This window comes from Periplaneta americana, chromosome 11 (assembly GCF_040183065.1).
Source record: "Periplaneta americana isolate PAMFEO1 chromosome 11, P.americana_PAMFEO1_priV1, whole genome shotgun sequence".
Classification (NCBI taxonomy): domain Eukaryota; kingdom Metazoa; phylum Arthropoda; class Insecta; order Blattodea; family Blattidae; genus Periplaneta; species Periplaneta americana.
In genome coordinates this window covers 31,990,379-32,008,544 of record NC_091127.1, presented here as the reverse complement: position 1 = coordinate 32,008,544, position 18,166 = coordinate 31,990,379, and the positions used below count along the sequence as shown (strand labels likewise).

The 18,166-nt window shown below is 36.7% G+C and overlaps 1 protein-coding gene and 1 non-coding gene across 13 annotated transcripts in view; both read right to left on the bottom strand.

Annotated features, from left to right (window-relative positions):
- The window catches only part of Dys (Dystrophin), a 2,834,509-nt gene that overhangs the window by 721,795 nt on the left and 2,094,548 nt on the right, over window positions 1-18,166 (bottom strand). The gene's annotated exons all lie outside the window — the stretch shown is intronic.
- TRNAT-CGU (transfer RNA threonine (anticodon CGU)) lies at window positions 12,323-12,395 on the bottom strand. The gene has a single exon. It is a non-coding gene; the product is annotated as a tRNA-Thr (tRNA).

The window sequence follows — 18,166 nt, the reverse complement described above, 5'->3', positions numbered from 1 at the left end:
CGCTTGCTTCTGACTTCTCACCAAGCTGGGGCGGGTGGGGACGAAGTGTTTTATTTATAAGACCCACCAACAGTTCAAGCTCCCACAGATGATGATTACATTAGAGATATCTATTTATTCTACGCAGAACAGATACCCAACGGCCGACAGGGCTGTCGGTAGAGCGAGATTTTAGGCTCCGAGAGAGTCCAGCTTCCAACTCATGGATAGAAGGGATGTTTGATAATGCTACAACTTCCAGAACAGAACGGCTACATGTCCACTCGGATTCAAACAAAATTGAGCATCGAATATTCCACGGGGGTTTCAATTAAACGGTGTCTGGTGCTAAACACATCATCTCCCTGTAGAACTAAGATTAAGAAATAGGCCTAATAGGACCCATCAGCGTAGCTCAGGCTGTAGACGCGTTTGCCTGCTATCCGGTGATGCGCCTGAGTTTGATTCCCCATTTAGCTGATAATCTGGTTGCGTTTATCAATTATAAAACAAATGTCAGATAGTCCCATGGCGAATACTCTGCGTCATTCGACATCTCCCCATAACAAATTCTACCGACAATAAATCTGTGGCCGGGAGGAAAAAGGTCTTAAGTCAATTATTTTGTGAAAATGAGATTTTTATAATATAAAAAGGATTAAAGTATTAGAATAAATATTATCAAGTCCTTTATTCGATTCAATACTTAGATATTAGGTAACGCTCTATAAATCCAGTCAGGAGTCTTATTTGACTTTAACCGTGTTACCAGATTGTAGAGAATTGTTTCCGCTTTCAGAATATATAAAATTCTCATTTTCACAAAAAATTGACTTAAGACCTTTTTCCTCCCGGCCACAGAAATAATCTAGTAGTTTATACAACACTGTTACAACCGAATTAACCCCCCTGATATCAAGATTTTTCACAACTTACTGTTACCTATATATACCGACCTTTGTTAAGCATTTGAAATATAAACAATTTTATGTGTTATTGACTACGGACTTACAAAAAAATGTAAAAATATAAAATATTCATCATAATTTTAAGAATACAGAGTGATTAAAAAATCCTGTTCCATTTTGCTGAAAACATATAACAAAAATAATTAACTTCAGATTTGTTACAGTTAAGCGACAGATTGAATTTTATGTTCTGGAATTTTCACGAGACAGACTACCAAGCGGGTAACAAGATCACCCCAGTAGAATAATGTGAATTACAACTTAAACTACAATAATTATTTATGATATTCTTATTTCAATTTGTTACTGGACATTATAACGGACAAATATATGAAATTTCAAAAACAAATATGGAAGAAAATGGAAATAATATTGGAAAATCATCAGTGGGGTAATCCTATTACCCCTCTTGGCAGCGGGAGGGTTAAAAAAGAAGGGATAGAGCCTTTACTTTCATGTTTCCTGTTCACCTCAATATAGTAAAGTAAGACACTTTAAATTCTCAGTGATATCCAATAGGCTAGTTCTTTCATCAAAGAGAAACGACGTTCGATTTTGACCTAGGTCCTACGAGATTTGTGCTGACAGACTAGCAATGAAACAGCTTCTCACAGAACACTTTAGTTTTCATTGCAATTTTTATACAATCATTACTCCTGAACACTAAAATACTACCCAATCGTCTCTGAACAGAATTCAAAACCAAAATTTGAAAAGAGAAATACAGTACCGTATTATAGATATCCATCAGAACGGTTATATAGTGCTGTTGATACTGTAAAGTTATAGCTTAAAAGCCAACGATGAGAGTTCATGAATAAACTTCCATCCATCCTCTCCTGTGGTTTCATAACTGCTCATGTACGATCTACATTGAAGAATCCTCCATCCACTATCTCATGATAATCATATGACCCTTTAAAAATTCATACTGCAGTAGCCATAAGACGATGCATGAAAGATTGTTCATTAGAGTGTGTATTATTCTTCAGTCAGTGAGTTCTGACATCACCAAAACCTGCATGAAGGACTGTGAATCACTCTTTAGTGAGTTCTGAGGCAACCATAAGTTGCATGAAGAATGTTTACTATAACGTAAATTAGTGAATCCTGAGACCAACATATGATGCAAGAAGGAATGTGAACCACACTATAGTGAGTTCTTTCTTTTTAGTGGCTTATTTTATGACGCTGTATCATCATCATCTCAGGTTATTTAGCGTCTGAATGAAATGAAGGTGATAATGCCGGTGAAATGAGTCCAGAGTCCAGCATCGATAGTTACCCAGTATTTCCTCATATTGGGTTGAGGGAAAACTCCGGAAAAAACCTCAACCAGGTAACTTGCCCCAATCGGGATTCGAACCAGAGCCATCTGTTTCGTGGTCAGGCGCGCTAACCGTTACTCCACAGGTGTGGACTAGTGAGTTCTGAGACCCTAAGTTGCATGAAAAATAGTTTGCTATAGTGTGAATTACACTTTACTAATGATTCTTGAGACCAACATAACATGCATGAAAGAATGTTCACTACTACAGTATGAACCACATTTCAGTGAGTTCTTAGACCACGACAACATGCATAAAGGATTGTTTACTGTAGTATGAATAACACTTCAGTGAATTCTGAGACAACCCTAAGTTGCATTAAGAATTGTTTACTACAGCGTGAATTACACTTTAGTGAATCCTGAAAACAACACAAGATGCAAGAAGTAATGTTTACTAAAGTGTAAATCACATTTCAGTGAGTTCTGAGACCACGACAAAGTACATGAAGAATTATTTATTATAGTATGAACAACACTTCAGTGAGTTCTGAGACAACCGTAAGTTGCATGAAGAATTGTTTACTATAGTGTGAATTACACGTCAGTGAATACTGAGATCCATATAAGATGCGCGAAGGAATGTTTACTAAAGTGTAAATTACATTTCAGTGAGATCTGAGACCACTATAACATGCATGGAGGACTTTTTACTACAGTGTGAATCACACTTCAGCGAGTTTTGAGACAACCATAAGTTGCGTGAAAAAGTGTTTAACTAAAGTGTGAATTGCACTTTAGTGAATCCTGAGACCAACATAAGACGCAAAAAAGGAACGTTTACTAAGTGTGAATCACATTTCAGCGAGTTCTGAGACCACAGTAAGTTGCATGAAGAATTGCTTACTATAGTATGAATTACACTTTAGTGATTCGCAAGACTAACATAAGATGCAATAAGGAATATTTCGTCGCTGTTCCTGCAATAACTCTTATATGACATATTTACCGATTTAAAGATTTTTGCTCTATTAAATAACTTAAATAATGATGCAGAAAATAATAAAATCTCCTATATGTAATTATATTTGTTTAGAAAATGTAAGAATTCACAGTCTCCTATGTACGGCTGCCATAGGATGAATAAATGTGTTTTTTCTTCCTACTGAAAAATTGTATATTTTGCACATAGGAGTTATTGCAGGAACAACGATGATTTACTAAAGTGTGAGTCACATTTCAGTGAGTTCTGAAACCACCATAAGTTGCATGAAGGTAACACATTTCAGTGAGTTCTGAGACAACAGTAAGTTGCATCAAGAATTGCTTACTATAGTATGAATTACACTTCAGTGATTCGTAAGACCAACATAAGATGCAATAAGGAATATTTAATAAAGTGTGAGTCACATTTCAGTGAGTTCTAACACCACCGTAAGTTGCATCAAGGTAACACATTTCAATGAGTTCTGAGACAACAGTAAGTTGCATGAAGACTTGCTCACTATAGTATGAATTACACTTTAGTGATTCCTAAGACCAACATAAGATGCGATAAGGAATTTTTACTAAAGTGTGAGTCACATTTCAGTGAGTTCTGAGATCACCATAAGTTGCATCAAGGTAACACATTTTAGTGAGTTTTCATACAACAATAAGTTGCATGAAGAATTGCTTACTATAGTGTGAATTGCAGTTCAGTGATTTTTGAGATCAACATAATCTGCAGGAAGCATTATTTACTATAGTGTGAACCACTTTTTAAAGAGTTCTGATATCACAATATTATGCATGAAAGACTGTTTAATAAAGAGTACATCACACTCTAGTGAGTTATGACACTACAATAAGGTACATGGAGGATTGTTTACTGTAGTGTGAATCATATTTTAGCGAGTTTCGAGACCACCGCAAGTTCCATGAAGAATTGTTTACTGTAGTGTGAATTGCACTTTAGAGAGTTCTGGATCACAATATTATGCATGAAGAACTGTGTAATAAAGGGTAAATCATACTTTAGCGAGTTCTGACACAACAATAAGATACAGAGAGGATTACTAACTAGTCTACAGTGTGAATCAGACTTTAGTGAGTTCTGAGACCACCATATTATATGAAAGACGGTTTCCTATAGTGTTAATCACACTTTTATTAGTTCTGAGAGTACCATAGGACGATGTACGTAAGGAGGATTGTTTACTGCAGGTTGAAACGTACTTTACTGAGTTCTGAGATCACCATCAAGAATTGTTTACTGCCGTGTGCACTATAATTAATCGAGAGGCCACAACTCAACGATCAATGAAGGAGTGTTTACTGTAGCGTGTATGATATTTTAGCGAGTTGCGACGCCAACATAAGAAGATGTATGGACCATTGTTAACTACAGTATGAATCCTACTCTACTAAGTTCTGAAACGCAATAAAACGATACACAAAGGACTGTTTGTTATAATGTGAAACACAAATCATTCTGTTGTAAGACGATTCATGAAAATTTGGTTACCACAGTGTGAATCATAGCTACTTTATCAAGTTGTGAGGTCCCACAAGACGATGGGCAAATGATTGAGGATTGTTTACTGCGGTGTGAATCATGCTTTAGCGAGTTGTGAGACTATTTCAGACTGGACTTTTGTTCGCGTCCAGCGCGAGCGTTCTCGATGCAATCACAGTAATCAAACCGCTGGTGGGTTTACGATCTACCAACTAACGATTGCTGCTCAGGAAATACAATCTCCCCGCCCGCGTTTGTGCGATGCAAGCGCCGCCGACAAACACTACGGAGAGAATTTTCATTACACCGACGTGTTGCCGTCCCCTCTCTTTTGTTTGCGCGGAAGAGGATACAACTCGCGAGAATAAATGTCCCAGCTATGAAAACTTGGGATTCATTTTTAGTGCCAACTTGATTTGGATGCATTCAGACGGAAGTGGATAGCCGCAAGGTGACGTGTTAGCTTCATATATCAGAGGACTTTGATTTGATATCCAAAACTGGATATTCAAGTACAATTTTTCCTGGTTTTCCCCAATATCTCCCAAATTATGCTCTGCATTTTTTCAATGACACTCTATTCTGAAAAAAAAAACTACATCTCAACTGGTAGTTTCCTGCTGAAAATCTGCAGGGTTCCGGTTCAACTTCATCTGGAAAGTGCGGATTAATTTTCCTCTCTTAAGTTGGACAGCGATCATGATTTTAAAAAATCAAATGTAGGAAACAGAAAACGGATGTAGGTAAATTCTCATTTTTAAATATGACTATAAATGATTGAAATGACCTATCTGCAGCGGTCTTTGAGGGCTGTCCTTCCTTAAGGAGATTCAAGAATAACTTAAAAAGTTGCGTATAAAGTGTAAATTAAAATTAAGGTGACATTTAACATTTAATTTTTTAAGGTGACATGTATTTATTTAGCCTGACGAGTTACTCCCTTGGTTTGAATTGTAAATGATTTAGAAACAGCGTGTAAGAGGGTCTTAGACTAGAAATGTTTAGTTTAAATGTAGTTCTGTTTATAAGTATGCATAAGGGTGTAATTATGTGTCTTACTTGAGCTGTTGCATCAGTGAAGCGTGGTGAGTCAGTGAAGTTATGGTTTTACAGTGCAGTGAATAGTTCCGATCAGTGATAATTTGTAGTCTCAATGAAATGTGTTCTAAAGTTTCAGTGAAATGTGTCATAGTGCCACCACAGTGAGTGAGATGAGAGTAAAGTGAAAGATTATTATCAGTATCAATGTGAAACTTATGTAGGACCTATACACAATTCTGTAGATTGTAATGTAAAATTAGGTTCACTTATTAATTAGGTTATTTTATGTATTATTATTCATTGTAATTATTGTGTATACTGTATTTGTATTGTGTATGTATTCTGTATATAATTGTATTGTATATTGTATAATAATATTGTATATTGTAATTTTATTGTATATTGTTTATATTGTGTATACCACTGCCACACTTGCAGTGTAAATAAATACATACAAGTTAATGTACTAGATGTACTTCTTATTTAGTCCGAAACTGAGTATTCAAGTGCAATCTTTTCTGATTTTCCTCAATATCTCCCAAATTATTCTCTACATTTTTCAATGACACTTCATTCTGTGAAATAAAAAGAAAACTAGACCTCAAATGAGAACCTAACATTCTAAATGTGCTAGGTGCCAAAAATAACTTTGAGATATTCATGAAAAACACACTGCGAAATGCATGTTGAGATACCTACAACACCGTCTTTTGGCGCACGAATGATCACTTACAGTTGAGCTACGACAAAGACAATTTAGTATGATATTCTCATATAAAATGTTAAATGTTATGTTTAATTTAACGACGCTCGCAACTGCAGAGGTTATATGAGTGTCGCCGGATGTGCCGGAATTTTGTCCCGCAGGAGTTCTTTTACATGCCAGTAAGTCTACTGACACGAGCCTGTCGCATTTAAGCACACTTAAATGCCATCGACCTGGCCCGGGATCGAACCCGCAACCTTGGGCATAGAAGGCCAGCGCTAAACCAATTCGCCAACCAGGTCGACTACTACTCAAATAAATGTTCTTTCCTTAGATTGAATATAATTAAATTTGAAAAATTAACACTTAGCACATTTAGACTGTTAGGTTTTCAATTGCTAGTTTCCTGCTGACAATCTGCATATTTCAGGCTTAACTTCATCTGGAAAGCGCTGATTAATTACTCTCTTTTAAGATAATGTACTAGGTGTACTTATTTTGTCTAGAGATATTTTAAGTGGTGACCTTGAATCTTGTTGTCAACGCAAATAAGGGACTACGCTATGATAAAGTCGTAGTATTACTTCGCAATATCAATGAATGTTTTTAGTTTCAGTCAATGACTTATCACATAATATTCAAGGAATAATAAGCGTTTTTTTATAAGTAAGTGAAGGCTCGTAATATTTCAAAACATTTTAAATAATTTATTCTTTTATTTTTAACCTAATTTTAGGATTCATCTCTAATATTGATTAATATCTATTACTTATAACGGAGGTCAATATATTAGAAATTGTATGTATCTGATGTTGCAAGCGCGACGAACGTTTATACGAATTAGGCCTATAAAATATGTAATATAAAAGGATTTATTGCTTGAATACTGTATGATAAGTCATTAACTGAAACTAAAAGCATTCACTGATATTATCCAGAGACTTATCTGAAACATTTTCAAAATGAATAAATTGTAAAATTACTTCGCAAGTTTCACAAATATGAAACCAGAGCAGGAAAATTATTCGAGCTTTAAAATTTTAAGTCAGTGTCAAAATTGAGCTTCTAGTTTAGATATTTATTTATTCTAGTAGAGTTAAGGCCATGAGACCTTCTCTTCCATACTACCAGAAGTGAAACATACATTGAAGCAATAGGAATAGCAAAAGTAGTAAAATTAATACGTAGCTAACAGAAAAATAGTGATAAAGGGTAAGTTTTTTTGTTACAAAACATTTTAATTAAGTTTACATTACAATCAATTATCAATTTTAGCGCCAAATAAAAAATATTTTGAAAACATAAACAGAGATTAATAAATCGTACTACTTAGCTATATCTGCACCAAAACGGGTGTTTTTTTTTAATGTTAGTTCTAAATAGGCCTTACTTACTTATGGCTTTTAAGGACTCCGGAAGTTCATTGCCGCCCTCACATAATCCCGCCATCGGTCCCTATCCTGTGCACGATTAATCTAGTTTCTATCATCATATCTCATCTCCCTCAAATCCATTTTAATATTATCATCCCACCTACGTCTCGGCCTCCCCAAAGGTTATTTTTCCTGCGGCCTCCCAACTAACACTCTATATGAATTTCTGGATTCGCCCTTACGTGCTACATACCCTGCCCATATAAAACATCTGGATTTAATGTTCCTAATTAAGTCAGGTGAAGAATAAAATGCGTGCAGTTCTGAGTTGTGTAACTTTCTCCATTCTTCATCCCTCTTAACCACAAATATTTTCCTAAGAATCTTATTCTCGAACACCCTTAATCTCTCAAAGTGAGAGTCCAAGTTCCACAACCATACAGAATAATTGGTAATATAACTGTTTTATAAATTCGAACTTTCAGACTTTTTAACAGCAGACTAGATGACAAAAGCTTCTCAACCGAATAATAACAGGCCTTTCCCATATTTATTCTGTTTAATTTTCTCCCGAGTGTCATTTATATTTGTGGCCTAATAAAATTATTATTTAATAATAATAATAATAATAATAATAATAATAATAATAATAATAATAATAATAATAACTCTGCCAAGTTCTTTGATTCAAATGACACGTAAACACTACAATTCTTTCATGATGCATTCTCTGTTATGGTCGCAAGCATATTTTCTTTCCCTTCTCTATTTAACACAACTGATATTGGCACAATCAGCAGAAACCAGTTGATAAGCGATGTGAATTCTTTCTGTTCGAATGAATTCACGGTATATGAATGGCTTTAATCATCAATGAAAGCAATCCACGTATTTCCACCTCCACACACTGATCAGAATAACAGCGTCTCCATTTTAAGATTGATATCATTATTCATCTGTGACACTATGTCTAACCAGGTAGAAGGTTTCCTTAGAGGGAGACAAAGACAGGCAATGACACAAAAGCAAGAAGAGGTAGAAGTGACGATCTCGTCTTCGTCTTCTCCTCCAAAAATCACCATCATCATTATCATCATCCTCATCATCATAACTTAGGGCAGTGATGTCAAAGCAAGCGCATTTTTCTCACCTTGATGGCGTGCGCAGGCATCAAGCGATAGGTATGGAAGGAGGAAGGAACATCTCTTCAGAATGTCCCCTGAGCGTTTGCCCTTGCAGGCATTTAAATATATTTCATTCTGTAGAAAGGATTTTGGACGGCCGAGGAAACGATAGAGACAGTAAAACATAAACATTTTACTCTGACTTGAGAACGGGCTGTGATTCAGCAGGAGAAGAAGAAGGCGCTAAAAGATGAATATGTATATCAAACGAGGCATGGCAAGTGATCTTGGCTAAAGAAATTCCCTGTAAACTTAGTAATAATAATGATGTTCCTTCGGACAAAGAATGAGTCACTACAGTATTAACCCATTCAAGAATTATCTACATCTTGGGCGGTCTATGTCCCAATTAAAAATCAAACAAAGAAAATGATGAAAATTATGATAAAAATATGCTTGCATAGGGAGAAATTCACAGGGAACTTTTTCCTTATATGTTTTGCCAATTACTGTTTGATATCACTTCATGCCTGCAATATTTTGAAGGGTTCAGAGCCACAGTGGGCCAAGCGCCAATTATTAAAAACGGAGAAAGCAGGGTTAAAGTTAAGTGAATACCATAGTTTAATGAAGATTGACATATCATTTAGTTTTAATGTGTACGTATACTTTATATTATTTGCTATATGTTTCCACTGAATTATGGTAATAACTTCATTTTAAGCCTTGTTTTCTACGGTTTTAGTAAATGGCGCTTGGCCCACTATAGTTCTCAACCCTTCATTTCTTACTTCCTCTCATTATTGTATATCAATACTTTGCAATAATAATAATAATAATAATAATAATAATAATAATAATAATAATAATAATAATCCTAGCAATTTTATGGATAGCAATGGCCAAGGAAGTATTTTATAGAAAAACGATCATTTTCTGCAGACCTCTAGTAAAATAACTAAGAAAGAAACTAGTGAATTGCTTTGTATGGAGTGTGGCAGTGTGTGGGGGTAGGAAGTGAAGGGAAGAAGAGAATCAAACAGAGGCATTTGAAATGTGGCTATGAAGAAGAATGGAACGAGTGAAGTGGACAGACAGAATAAGAAATGAAGCTGTGTTGGAAAGAGTGGGTGAAGAAAGAATGACACTGAAACTGATCAGAAAGAGGAAAATGAATTGATTGGGTCACTGGCTGAGAAAAAAACCGCCTACTGAAGGATGCACTGGAAGGAATGGTGAACGGGAGGATAGTTCGGGGTAGAAGAAGATATCAGATGATAGACGACATTAAGATATATGGATCATATGAGGAAACAAAGAGAAAGGCAAAAAATAGAAAAGACTGTAGAAAGCTGGGTTTGCAGTGAAAGACCTATCCTTGGACAGAACACTGATTGAATTAAATTGTATGGAGTATTAATGTCTGTCATAAATTCTGCTTGTAATCGTTATAATATGAATGTATTTATCCAGCCCGTAAAGCTAGTAACTAACCACTTGACTAAAAATTCATCTAATTAAATTTATGCAAAATTTATAACACTATGACGTTTTCTGCAGACATCGTACGTTTGAGAGGATACAAATATTAATATCTCGATTCCAGTCCTACAGCTGGTGTCCGGATTCAGTACGGTGGGCTAATAAAGTGAATTGAAATTGGGTCACCCAACGATCAATCACTGTCCATAATACACTGTGGTTTATACCCTCCTTAATTCCACGTGATTTGAAAGCAAGAGACCGTGTAGGATCAGGGATATTCTTCATTCCACTCTCTAAATGAAATGGAAGCTATTACATTAAAATCCATAATTTTCTATAACTTTCTGTAACCATTTTCTCCTTAAGTGTTGATCAAATATGAATTCCCCGAGATCTCCTCGTACAAGTGGAGGTTGCATCATTAGTCTGTTTTTTTTTTTAAGAAAAGAATCACAAAATAGCGACCTATATAATAATAAATCTAGCTTCCCTTATGAAAAGGTTGCCAGATTTGACAAAGCGTATTACATATAATTTGAAAACACACCTAAAAGGTAAAATGATATACATTTGAAACGGTCAAGGAATCGAATATGCAAAATATCAGGAAAATTTACACCTAAGTAGCGTTTGTGCTCATTTACAGTTAAGAAAGGGGGGGGGGAATACCATCAGATAGGTTAGAATGATTTGAATGCCATATACCGCGAGAAAAATAATAGTACGGATTGATTGACATTGATATCTAAACCAATCAACAGCCATCGGTTAAGATAACTTGTTGAAATTTCCATTATCACTCCCATACAAATGATTTCTCAATATCTGAACCGATCCTTTGAGGGCACTAATGGCTATTTCCTTCACAGTGCTATGTGTTAGGCCCAGGTTTTTACATTTGTTGTCAAAGAAGGAGGGTATGGTACCTCGTGCTCCCACCATCAGACCAATCACATCAATGTGGGACAGGCTATATTTATCTTTATAGAACGGGATTGTTGGTTCATAGATCCGTTTCTTTTTACTGTCCACCTCATGCGGTTGATCTGCATGTGTCTCAAATCTGAGGGTGGGATCGAGAATGTATGCCGAGTTGTTCTTAATGGCAATGATATCAATTCGCCGAACACTTCCTTGTGTGGCTAGTTCCTGCACCTCTTGATGGATTGTAAACCCTACTTCCTTCAGTGCCTCGGCCAGCATAGAACGGACAGCATGGTCTTCTAAACAATAATTACTATATTGGCATGTTCACAACTTCATGACATCAGTTCCTTCAACACGATAACGTTATAAAATGTTATGTTTTATTTAACGACGCTCGCAACTGTAGAGGTTATATCAGCGTCGCCGGTGTGCCGGAATTTTGTCCCGCAGGAGTTCTTTTACATGCCAGTAAATCTACTGACATGAGCCTGTCGCATTTAAGCACACTTAAACGCCATCGACCTGGCCCAGGATTAACACGATAACAGCACGGTGTATAAAATGAGGTCGATAGAAGAATGATTAGTTGAAAGGAATGTTGAAGAAATATCCTTGGCCTGGACAGAGCGCTCAACACCATCGAACACATCTGGGTTGACCTGGAGCCGACTGCGAGCCAGAACGAATCGCCCGACCTCATTGTTCGATGTCTGAATTGCTCGCACGGGAGTACAGAACGCAGTTTTCATAGCAACCTACTAAAATACAGTTGAAAGCTTCCCAGTAAGTGCCTTGGCTTGTACAGTAGAAAGGCATGAGCAGTTTCGAAATTAATGTATTTCGTATTACACTATGGCTGTGGATGAGTGGGTGTTACCTTGCTGTCTCATCAAGTAGTAGTGTTCATGCCAGAGGCTAAACTGGCAAGAATGATTTATTAGAGGAGAAAAATTCGCTCCGGCGCCGGGGATCGAACCCGGGTTCTTGGTACTACGTACCAAGTACTCTAACCACTGAGCTACGCCGAAGTTCAATCCACAGTACCGGATCGAATCCTTCTTCTCTACTGTTTCTCCCTTTGTGGCCTGACTATAAGATCGACATATATGTTGACATAGGCTATATTAAGTCAACTTCCATTGTGTACAAGGAGCGCACTGAACTGAATGACTTGGTGGCCGGGATTCCACAGTAATAAGCATTGTTTTTCCCACTCCAAGTTCGACATATATTAAGTCAACTGACATTATACAAGAAGCGCACTCAACTGAGTGACTTGGTGGCCGGGATTTCACAGTAATATGCGTAGCTCAGTGGTTAGAGCACTTGGTAAGTAGAACCAAGGACCCGGGTTCGATCCCCGGCCCCGGAGCGAATTTTTCTCCTCTAATAATCACTGTTACCATAACAGATATATTCTGTAGGGCAAAAAATTAATCTTTACGTAAACTGGCAATCACAGTCATAGGTCTGGAGCTCGATTTATCACTATTAATTTATCGCATGGTCATTCTTTTGTTTAGTCAGTGTCGCCAACTGTTTCCACGTAAATCGATGAGCATGAATCCATTGTACTAAATAAAGTGAGAAATCATGTTTCCACATCTACGTCTTCATCTTCTAATTCCATGTCCATTGTATCTAAAGAAAATGACACTCCTTCATAACAATTGTTCATTTAATTACTGTATTAATCAGGTTATTTGTAATTATACTATAAAATATTTAAACTAAATTATGATTTCAGCAGATAATGAAAACGTATTTCTGTTATAATAAGAGAAAAGTGCAGTATATGTAACTGACATTTTTAAACCCGTATTTCGCTTTTCTCAATTGGCATTACTGAATAACATTCAATTTCTTTATTGCAGTAATCGTTATTCATCTGTTTCGACTTCACATAGTCTGAATAGGATAAGTATTCATAAATATACAATTATTAACATTTTGTGAGCGAATTTTAGATATATATTATTTACATTTTTATTTTATTAACGAAATAGTCCTAATAAATGACACTCGAGGTCTGAGGTTTCCCAAATAAATCTCAGACGTCTTGTGACATTACTATAGATCAGCGTTTCTCAAACTATGGTCCGCGGACCACCTGTGGTACTCGAGGTCTGTCCTTGTGGTCCTTCAAAAAAGACAGAAGAAAAAATAAAATTCAAACGAATTGCGTATCACACTATAGCTTAAAATCTCAGAGTTTGGAAATGACACATGGCAAACGAATTTCACTTTGTCTGCATTTTATGAAATTTATTACCCTACCCCTCTATCGACTTCCCGCTCTACTCTCAGCAACAAAAGAGGGATTTAAAGCACTATATACGTGGTGTTTCTCGACATCTTTTCCCTGCACATCTGGCGCCGCGCCTGTAACCCAGCCAGGGACCACCCGAATTCATAACAGAGGACCAAAGTACCGAACTTTAATTCAATTTTAAAATATAAATATAGGCCTATTGGTATTAAAATATGCTACGAAATGATAAATTTGCTTCCAAGGGAACAAGAGTAAGGTGGTCCGCGGAACTGTTCTGACTTTAAAAAGTGGTTCCCACTTCAAAAACGTTTGAGAAACGCTGCTATAGGTAAACTACGAACAGAAAAATCATAGTAATATTACGACGATCTAAACTGTTGTAAAATACATTAAACCTATAACCTCTTGTTACCACCAATAATTTGCGATTATTACATTTCGGAAAGAAAGAAAGAAAGAAAGAAAGAAAGAAAGAAAGAAAGAAAGAAAGAAAGAAAGAAAGAAAGAAAGAAAGAAAGAAAGAAAGAAGGATACAAAGAGAGGAATCACAGAGAAAAAGAAATGACGATGCCACGGATTTAAGGCTCATAATTTTATAAATCTCTCTACATTCGCATTCTCAATGGACATGGAAACATTTATTTAGTGGAAGGTTCCCCCCCTCCCACCCCGTAAATTGTACTCTCAATTTTAAAGAGTGAATTACAGAAATAAATACCTCATGTAACAGATACACATGTGATAGCACAAAAAGTACGAGAGGTGAAGAGAAAGAAGAGTTCTGAAACTATTTTATAAAATGCAGTACACATCCAAGCGGAAGAATCATTCTGACATTTTGACGTGGGTGGGTTTTTGGACGTGTGCCAGTCAGTCACCCATTCAGAGCAGTTTGTAAAGCAGGCGGTGGGGAAGAAGGAAAAAAAAAAAACGAAATCTAAATAGCATCTACAATATTCTCTCTGATATAGAAAAAAAACGAAATTTGTTTAGAAGATGAGTGTGTATGTGTTTTAACAGATGGGATAGCAAGATCTGAGAGCAAAAATATTTTAGCCTCGAGCCCCCATCGTATAGGGGATGCTCTGTCAATGTCATAGCTGCGAGCTGAGACTTGACTAGTAAATAATAGCACTTCATCTGTAACGGGAGGGATTTTTGAGCAACAGCAATGCCGTCTCGAAATAAACGGAAATTAATTCAACAAGTCTTGCTTATTCGGAATGCTAGTATACTTTCGTATATAGGATATTTAATGTTTTTACCACCCTTTTCGCTACCCTGAATCAATTTATCAGAACGATTGTCAGAGAATTTAGATGGCGGTACTGTACAAAACACTTATTACCTTACATATATATTCGCATAGACTGGCAGAGGAAAGGGCAAATTCTCTCACAATAGAAATCCGTTACTTGGAAGTGAAGACATATAATTTCATCTGGGCAACGCCTTCTAAAATGAAATGGCTTTTCTTTTCAGTGACGAAACAAAACTCATTCATTCGTGTTAGAGTTCTGCTTCATTGATTCAAATCTTTCTTCACAGATTCAGATATTAATCAGGAACAAAACTTTATGAACAATCGGCTTTGTAAGGCGTGATTAATGCAAACTTGACACAACAAAATGAAAGATAAAGTTTACGTAAATTCTTTTAATTAATAAATGCAGATATTTCTAAGGCCTGAGGAAGTTCATAACTAGTTACATAATGTGTTTATACTTGCTCTTTTTTATTTTAGTAGGTTATTTTACGACGCTTTATCAACATCTTAGGTTATTTAGCGTCTGAATGAGATGGTGATAATGCTGGTGAAATGAGTCCGAGGTCCAGCACCGAAAGTTACCCAGCATTTAGTCATATTGAGTTGAGGGAAAACCCCGGAAAAAATCTCAACCAGGTAACTTGCCCCGACCAGGAATCGAACCCGGGCTACCTGGTTTCGCGGCCAGACGCGCTGACCTACTAGCTCTTTGTGAACAATCCCGACATATAGGTCAATACTATATCATGAGATATTTTTATGTATTTAAAAATCGGAGAATATCCCAATTTTCATTTCATTCATAGTTTTCAAACCCAAGAGCAGGCCTTTCACTGCAAACCGAGCATTCTCGAATTACCACCTCTTAATCTCCGTATACGATCAATATTGTGAGTGGCGAAGCGTCAAGGTATGCAGAATAAGCTGAGCTTTCCCAAACATTTTCGAAGAAGGGACAAGATCAATTTAGAATTTAGTTAATTAAAAATAGGAGCGTTTCTGCTTTTCGTTTACCTTTTAGCGACGTAAAGCACGGCCAATATCACCATGCCTTGAGCCCAGCTTACCCAAAATTTTTGTCACTCTTCGCTGCTATGGTAATTTATCTTAGTGTTGTTTATCGTTTGATTTCTTCTGTCCCGAAACTTTTTAACTTTTCTCCCGTTCACCATTCCTTCCAGTGCATCCTTCAGTATGCAGTTTCTTCTCAGTCATTGATCCAGCCTATTTATTTTTCTCCTCCTGATCAGTTCCAGCATTATTCTCTTTTCACTCACTCTTCTTTCTAGATTTAAATTGCGGTTTATTTAACGACGCTCGCAACTGCAGAGGTTATATCAGCGTCGCTGGTGTGCCGGAATTTTTTCCCGCAGGAGTTATTTTACATACCTGTACCCAAAATTTTTGTCACTCTTCGCTATTAAAATAATTTATCTTAGTGTTGTTTATCGTTTGATTTCTTCTGTCCCGAAACTTTTTAACTTTTCTCCCGTTCACCATTCCTTCCAGTGCATCCTTCAGTATGCAGTTTCTTCTCCGTCATTGATCCAGCCTATTTATTTTTCTCCTCCTGATCAGTTCCAGCATTATTCTCTTTTCACTCACTCTTCTTTCTAGATTTAAATTGTGGTTTATTTAACGACGCTCGCAACTGCAGAGGTTATATCAGCGTCGCTGGTGTGCCGGAATTTTTTCCCGCAGGAGTTATTTTACATACCTGTACCCAAAATTTTTGTCACTCTCCGCTACTAAGATAATTTATCTTAGTGTTCTTTATTGTTTGATTTCTTCTGTCCCGAAACTTTTTAACTTTTCTCCCGTTCACCATTCCTTCCAGTGCATCCTTCAGTATGTAGTTTCTTCTCCGTCATTGATCCAGCCTATTTATTTTTCTCCTCCTGATCAGTTCCAGCATTATTCTCTTTTCACTCACTCTTCTTTCTAGATTTAAATTGCGGTTTATTTAACGACGCTCGCAATTGCAGAGGTTATATCAGCGTCGCTGGTGTGCCGGGATTTTTTCCCGCAGGAGTTCTTTTACATGCCTGTCGCATTTAAACACACTTAAATGCCCTCGACCTGGACCGGGATCGAACCCGCAATCTCGAGAATAGAAGGCCAGCGCTGTACAAACTACGCTACCGAGGCCGACTCTTCTTTCTAGAAAAGCTTCATTTCTTATTCTGTCTGTCAATTTCACACGCTCCATCCTTCTCCATATCCACATTTCAAATGCTTCCAAGTCGCTTCTCTTCACTGCGCCGTAATGTCCATGTTTCTGCCCTATATAGTGCTACACTCCACACAAAGAACTTCACTAGTCTCTTCCTTAGTTCTTTTTTCTCAGAGATCTGCAGAAGATGCTCCTTTTTCTATTAAAAGCTTCATTTGCAATTGCTAACCTCCTTTTGAGGCAGACACGCTACTGCAGAGCTAAGTCGGCGGACCTGTTGTGTATTGTAAAGCATGTTGGACAATTTGTAAAAATGAAACAGATTGTCTAGGAAGCTATACAATATTTAGGAAAGAAAGTAAGGAAATAGGGCCATATGTAGTGTTACTACATTGTTTAGACTCGCTAGAAACCGACAAAAAGAATTCAGACCTCCATAATTGATTTGGCTAAAGAGTTTCAATTGTTTTGTCAGTTGGGCTGTTGAGAAGAATTAATAAAATGTCTCTTCTATCTGATGTTCCGCAACAATAGTGAGTTTAAATCTGATGTGTTGGCAACAGAGCGTTGTTGACAATGTTGCGACCATGTTTGTTCAATTGTCCGTGGCATTACACGAAATAAATCCGTTCCCAGCTCAACGAATTTAGATTATCCTTTGTGCACAGCGTGTTGGAAAATGGATCAATCAAATCCCCGTTCCGTTTAAAACATATCCAATGTAAATAACTAAAACATATTAACTGTCGTTAGTCGTATCATGAATGGAAGTTGGAGAAAACTGTTTTTTTTTTTTTTTTCAATATCTGATTCTTACGGTAGCATCCTTCTAACGTATATTGACGTAACACTACAACATTAAAATCTCTGATATCTGTAATTCCATACATACGTTCGAAAGTATGGTTCCTAAGCTCAGTGTGTGATTTGTCTGTCGAGAGGTGAGATAGCTCACTTTCTTTCTTTCTATATTCCTTCCTTTTCTTCTTTCTCACCCTTCCTTTCCTTTTTTCTTTCGTTCTTCCCCTTTTATTTTTCTTCCTTCCTTTTTCTTCTCTCTCTTCCTTTCTTCCCTTCCTTTTCTTCC